The sequence below is a fragment of the Vitis riparia genome, chromosome 3 (genome assembly GCF_004353265.1).
Source record: "Vitis riparia cultivar Riparia Gloire de Montpellier isolate 1030 chromosome 3, EGFV_Vit.rip_1.0, whole genome shotgun sequence".
NCBI classification, from domain to species: Eukaryota; Viridiplantae; Streptophyta; class Magnoliopsida; order Vitales; family Vitaceae; genus Vitis; species Vitis riparia.
In genome coordinates, this window is record NC_048433.1 from 14,991,060 (window position 1) to 14,998,452 (window position 7,393).

The 7,393-nt window shown below is 33.0% G+C and overlaps 1 long non-coding RNA gene across 1 annotated transcript; it reads left to right on the forward strand.

Moving 5' to 3' along the window:
• The first annotated feature begins 4,995 nt into the window (after positions 1 to 4,995).
• Positions 4,996 to 7,068, forward strand: LOC117910884. The gene is made up of 2 exons (XR_004650817.1): positions 4,996 to 5,205; positions 5,398 to 7,068. It is a non-coding gene; the product is annotated as an uncharacterized LOC117910884 (long non-coding RNA).
• Positions 7,069 to 7,393: the final 325 nt, after the last annotated feature.

Genomic DNA, 7,393 nt, shown 5'->3' on the forward strand with positions numbered 1-7,393 from the left:
AAGGTTATAGTGGTACACAGATCCCACCAATCAGGCCCAATTTTATTTCTTTATTAGACCTACATCCTTAATAAAAGGCCTTAATAGTATATTGTGAAAGTCCTTCGTGTATGGCTCTTCACCATTCACTCCTCAGGTGATGTGGGATACTACATCATCAACCAATCGTTGTTGTTTTAATATCTATTTACTTACAAATTTGAATTGTTAAGTAACATTTTATTCATTTAGATGATAAGATGGGATGTATTATCTAACAACTTAAACTTATAAGAAAATGGATTTTAAATAATGTCTATATTTATTTTTATATTATTTTTAATAATTGAGGTATTGTATCTTAAATATATGAAACAACTATTTCCTCATCTTGAATTTTTAAATTCATCTTAGGTTAGCAAAAATATTGAATTTCTTAAATACCATTAGCCAATTGTTTGTGTTTTAAAATCTATTTACTTAATAAATTGAGTTGTTCGATAAAGTCTTATTCTTTTGGAGGGTGAGATCGGATGTATTACCTAACAATTTAAATTTATAAACAAATAGATTTTAAAGAATATGTATCCATTATTTTTAATTACTAAGTTACTGTATTTTAAACATATGAAACAATAATTTTGTTATCTCAAATTTGTATACACATATTAGGTCAAACGTTGAATTTCGTAGATATCATCAATCAATTATTTACGTTTTAAAATCTATTTTTTTACAAATTGGAGTTGCTAGGTAACATTTTATTCATTTGGAGGATGATGAGATGTATTACTTAACAACTTAAATTTATAAGCAAATAGATTTTAAATAATGTGTATATTCATTTTTATATTATTTTTAATTTCAAGGTACTAAATTTTATCTATATGAAATAGCAATTTCATTATCTCAAATTTTTATATTCATCTTAAATTAGAGAAACTATTAAAATTTTTAAATATCATAAACCAATTATTCGCATTTTAAAATCTTTTTGCTTACAAACTCTGAGGTGTTAAATTTCTTAAATATCATAAATCAATTATTCGCACTTTAAAATCTCTTTATTTACAAACTCAAGTTGTTAGGTAAAGTCATATTCAGAGGATATGATAGGATGCATTAGCTAACAACTTAAATTTATAAACAAATATATTTTAAATTATATATATTATTTTTAATTATTAAGGTATTGTATTTTAAACATAAGAAACAACGGTTTCATTTTCACAAATTTTTATATTCATCTTAAGTTAAAGAAAATATTAAATATCATCAACTAATTGTTCCCATTTTAAAATCTATCTTACAAACTTGAGTTGTTGGGCAAAGTCTCATTATATCGAAAATTTTCATATTGGGTTATACATTGAATTTCTTACCAATTTAATTTGTTAGTTAATATCTTATTGATTTTGAGGATGAGATGGATGTGTTACCTAAGGGTCTCCAACGGGCCGGGCCGGGCCGCCCGGCCCGGAGGAGTAAGGCCCATGGCCCAGCTCGGGGCGGGCCACTAAGCCTGTTGACTGGTCAACGGGCCGGGCCCTTGGTATATCTAAGGCCCATGGCCTAGCCTATGGGCCCTCAAGCTGGGCAGGTTTGGCGGGTTTGGCGGGCCAGTTGGGCGGGCGGGCTTAGTGGGCCGGATGGGCGGGGCTGGGCGTTGCCCGGGCGGGCTTGGGTAAAAATTAAAATAGTTTTTAGTTTTGAAGGGAAGGGGTTCGAATCCCCTTCCCTTATGGATCCATAAGGGAGCTAGCCACCAACTGAGCTAGCCCTCTTTTGTGTAACTATTTTGCATTAGTTATATATATATTAGAAATGTTGTATGATTTTTGAAAAAAAATAAAAGTGAGCTGGCTGTTCAACGGTCACATGACCGTTGAACATGTCTGCCACTCAATTCAATATTATGACCGTTGAACGGTCTTGATTAAAAAAAAAAAATTAAATCTTAATATTTAAATCCCTATAAATATCAAATACCCTCAATTTTTTTCTATTCTCTCAACTCTTAAGCTCTCTCCCATTCCACAATATTTCCGATTATTGCATTTTGTCTCAAATTATTCAATATTATTGGTGGTGAAAAACAAGCATTGGTGGTTCAAAGAGTTCAAATTTGAAGGAATTTCTGCTTCGGTTCTCCAATTTAGTAACATACTTCACCTTTACTTTTATTTATTTGTTACATTTTAATTTTACATTTATTATTTTTAGCATAATATTTTATCAATAATTATAATTATGGCAAGTGGTTCTTGTTCTTCATCTAATGCATGTGATAGCAAAAAATTTACTTCAAATATATGGAATTTTTTTTTATAGAATAGAAATAAATTTAGAAAATAATAAAAAAGAAATAAAAGCAAAATGTAAAATTTGTAACAAACTTCTTAGTGGTGGCTCAAATGCAAGTACAAGTCATTTAAAAAGGCATCATGAAAATTGTAAAACTAAAAATAATGTAGATATTAGAAATAATATGCAATTAGGTAAAAATGAAAGTGGAAATTTAAAAACATTTTCTTATGATGAATCTTATTGTCGTGAAGAAATGATTGGTTATATAATAAGAGCAGAACAACCTTTCAATTTCATGGAAACTCATGATTTTACAGGAACAATGCAACGAGCTGTTAATCCTCAGTTTCAAGGTTGCTCTGGAAATACAGTTAAAAGAATTCTTATAAAAATTTTGAAACATAAAAAGAAAATTTAAATTTTTTTTTTGCAAATTTTGAAGGAAGAATTTTTTTAACATCTGATATTTGGACATCTTTAACTCATAGTGGTTTTTTATGTATAACTGCTCATTATATTGATAATGAATGAAAATTAAATAAAAGAATTATTTCATTTAAAATAATAAATGCTCCACATAATGGTAAAAATATAGCATGTTTAATAAATGATGAAATTATAGATTTTGGCATTCGTGATAAAATATTTACAATAACATTAGATAATGCTTCTAATAATGATGCAGCAGTATCTAGATTAAAACGATATTGACAAATAAAAGAAGATCAATGTAAAATATTTCATGTGCGTTGTTGTGCACATATTTTAAATTTAATTGTAAAAGATGGATTAAAACACGTTGATGATACATTATAAAAAATTAGAGGCATTGCTGCGGGTCTTAATAGTTCTCAAGCAAAACATGAATTATTTTTTTATTGTTACAAAATGTTAAATATGAAAAAAAGAAATATAAATTTGGATATGCCCACTAGATGGAATTCGACTTATAAACTTTTACAAACTATTACAAAATATAGAAAAGTAGTAGAACTATATGAAATACAATTAATTAACAATGATTGCGAAGCAGATATTGATGTATTAAATGATTATGATTGGCATATTGCAGATCTTTTAAGAAATCTTTTTGAAGTATTTGATACTTCAACAAAAAAATTTTGTTGTGTATATTATCCATCTTCAAACCGAGTTGTCATGCAAATAACTAATATTTTTATTGTACTTCAAAAATATTTAAATTTGGATATATTTAATGATGCAATATTTGCAATGATAGAAAAATTTAGAAAATATTGGGGAGAAATACCTTTAATTTTTTATCTTGGTTTAATTGTGGACCCTAGATTGAAATTTGAAGCTTTGGATGAATGGTTAACAATTATTTATTTTAATGACCAAATAAAAATTGAAGAAATTAAAAATGAAATAAATTCATTATTATATAATTTATATAACTATTATAAAGAAAAATATGGTGATGATATTAGTTCTATTAAATTACCACCTACATCTACAAGTTCTTCATCTTTTTATAAAGGAGCTCTAGAAATGTTAAAAAGTCGAAAGAAGACAACAAATAGTTCTCCAAACAACACAACTGATTTAGATAGATATCTTAATATTGATTTAATTTCATTTGAAGATGATGAAGATTTTGATATTTTAATATGGTGGAAATCACAACAATACAAATATCCTGTGCTTTCTATCATTACTCGTGATGTACTAACAGTTCCTGTGAGTACAGTTGCATCAGAAGCTGCTTTTAGTGCAGGTGAAAGAGTAGTTAATGATAAACGATGCAGCTTAGCGCTGGATTCTATTGAAACAAATATATGTGTGAAAGACTAGGTAATAGCAGATACAATGATATTTGATTCTATTCAAGAAGAAAATATGCTTGTCGATATGGAAAAACTAAAATCATCAAGATTTTCATGTATTTGTGATAGTTCGTCATCACCGCCAAGAGATAATGATTAAAATATTTTACTAAATGTATGTCATATTTTTATTTTTATTTTTGTAGTTGAAAAGTACAAATGATTGACAAATAAGTAGGTGTCAACCTAGTTGTAATATATTTATTTTGTAATGATGTAAACTTTTCCCACATTTTCAAATGTAACGTATACATTCAATGAATAAAATAGTTAGCAATGAATATTTTTATTAATGTAGCATTTTCTATTTCTTGAATATTTATATATATATATATATATATATATATATATATATATATATATATATATATATATATATATATATATATATATATATATATTTTTAAGTGGCAGGCCTACAGACGGGCCAGCCTATCGGGTCGGGCCGGGCCTAAATTGGAGCCCATGGCCCGGCCCATCCAGAAATGGGCTCTGGTCGGACTTTAGCCCGTTGGGCCAGGCCGAGCTTGGGTCGAGCCGCGGGCTTTTTGGAGACCCTTGGTACTGTTACCGAGGGGATTTTTTTGAAGATGGGACGGGAGAGAGACGTGTGAAGTTTTTATTATTATTCTTATTATTATTCTTTTCTTCTTTTCTTTGGAGCAGGTGAGGTTTTGGGATCAAGATGGGACGGGAGAGACTTTTTCTTTGTAGCAGATGAGGTTTTGGGATCAAGATGGGACGGGAGAGACTTTTTCTTTGTAGCAGATGAGGTTTTGGGATCTGGAGGATGAAAAAGGAGAGGATTTTTTCAATATATTATTATTCTTTTCTACTTTTCTTTGGAGCAGGTGAGGTTTTGGGATCTGGAGGATGAAAAAGGAGAGGGTGACAAATCTGGGGGGTGGGCAAGAAAGGAAGGTTTTTTGTTTTTTTTCCTTCTTCTTTGGAGCAGAGGGCATTCTCCAGTTTGACGGGGAGAGTGGGATACACAGAAAAAGAGAGAATTTATCGTGGGCTTCGGGGTGAATTATAGGTGTAGAAAACATTGCGTGTAAGGGAGATTTCTCAGGTATGATTATCCCAGCTCTCAGATTATTTATGCATATCACTATTTTCACTCTGTTCTTGTTGAGTTTCTGGCATTCTATTTGTTGCTTATGTGTGGGTGTTATTAGTTGGCTATGTATGGATATCCAAAGTTGTACGGTGATTGCTGAATCTGGAGATTATTCCTTGACTTTTTTCGTGTCTTTTGTTTCAGAAGTATGTTTCATTCTCTTTCCGAATTCTCTTTTGGTCTCTTCATTTACTCTTAAAGCTCATTGAGAATGCATGATTTGGAGCTTTGTTCACTACGCCTATCAGAGTCTGGCCTATTTTTACTGTCATTCCTTTTTTCCTGTTTTCTTTCTTTTTCTGTATTTCCTCCTTGTTTTGTGCATTCCCCGTATGTGCCTCCCCTGTGTGTGGGTTCGCATTGATTTCAAGTGTCACTGTTGAGGAATTGGGTCTGAGAGCAGAAACCCCTATTGGAACTTCATTTACCGATGCTCATGCTGGCAATGTAAAGTTCAATTTCTTGAATGGTTCGGATCCCTACCATGCATACCTCCAACACCGCCTGTTTGAACTTCGCTCTCAGAATCAGTCCTCTGCACAGCAGATTCCTTCACAACTTGCAGATTCTTTTGCTCCTGAATCTACCCCATCTGCTCCACCTGCCGACAATAGTGAGACATTGATGAAGCCTGAGCCCTCGTCCCAGTTTAAACCATTCCGCAAGGTTCTTGAGCCCCCCAGAGACTGAGCAATGCGCTGTTCGTCTTCCAGAAGGGATTACAGGGGAAGAGTTGGATGTTATTAATCTCACAGCTCAATTTGTGACACGAAATGGGAAGTCTTTCTGGACAGAACTGACCGGCAGGGAGGTGAACACGCCCACGGTTCCATTTTTGAAGCTCTCCATGGATGGCTCTCCAAGTTCGTAGTCCCTGAGGTTGAATTCTGCTCACGAGGCAGAAGCTCAGCTCCGCCATGCCGAGCCGATGGGCCACCGCTGCTCATAACCTGCCATGATTGGCTATTTTTCTTACAGAAGTTGCCGGACGAGACTGTTTCCCGGGCCATGAAAAGCCTTGGGAAGGATATAAAAGCTTTGTGGATTCATCAAGGGGAGGAACGACAACAAAAGAGGAAGGGGGACGGTCTTGCGAAAGAGCTTGACAGGAGGATTCTAGCCTTCCAGAAGGCAGAGAACAGAGTCCTAGAGTTCAAGCTTTCAGAACATAAATCTGAGCCAATCGCGCAGCTAGAGATGGGTATATACCTGAGCACCCCAAAAACTGAGAAGTTATCTGAGGATGGTGAGAATGGCAGGGTTAGATATGGTTCATCATCCATGCAAGGATGGCGCGCAACCATGGAAGATGCTCATGCTGCATACCCTGATCTGGATGCTTCCACTTCGTTTTTTTGGTGTTTGTGATGGCTATGGAGGTAAGGTAGTTGCAAAGTTTTGTGCCAAGTATCTTCAACAACAGGTGCTCAAGAATGAAGCATATACAGCTGGAGACTTGGGAACTTCAGTTCAAAAATTCTTTTTCGGAATGGATAAGTTGAACGCGGGGAAAGCAAAGATGAGAAAGGAAGCTTGGAAAGGATTTCAGGGTTGCCGCATTTGGGAGGTGGAACGAGGCCCTGCATGGTGATTTAGGTGCTGCCAGGTGTAAATAGGCAGCAAGTTGGTGCATTTCATGGAGAAGTGGGGCTTCATTACTTCACCTCCAGAAGCTGGTAGCGAACTAATGACATAAGGCGGTGTAAGCAAACGGAATGACAAGTCAAGGGTGGCATGGGAATTTTCATAAGTGGCAGGGCACTTCAAGTTTTCAGAATAAATAAGTGGCAGTGAAATGATGCAGTTGTGGTCTCATGGCGGAACTTTTTTTTTTTTTTCACGTGTCCAAGTTTGATTTCCGTAATTTTTTTGTTTTAAATGATTCTTAAAATCCCGATTTCTCAAAAATCTCATTTTTATTCCAATTTTTAAATGATTGCTAAAAATTCAATTCTTAAATAATTTTTTAAAATTTCGATTTTCAAATTTAATTTTTAAAACTTCATTTTTTAACAAATTCTTCAAAATTTCAATTTTTAGATTTAATTTTTAATTTTCAAAATTTTAATTTTCATATTTATTTATTTTATCATTATTATTTTTGTAATCATTATTATTTTATTTATTTATTTATTTTTAA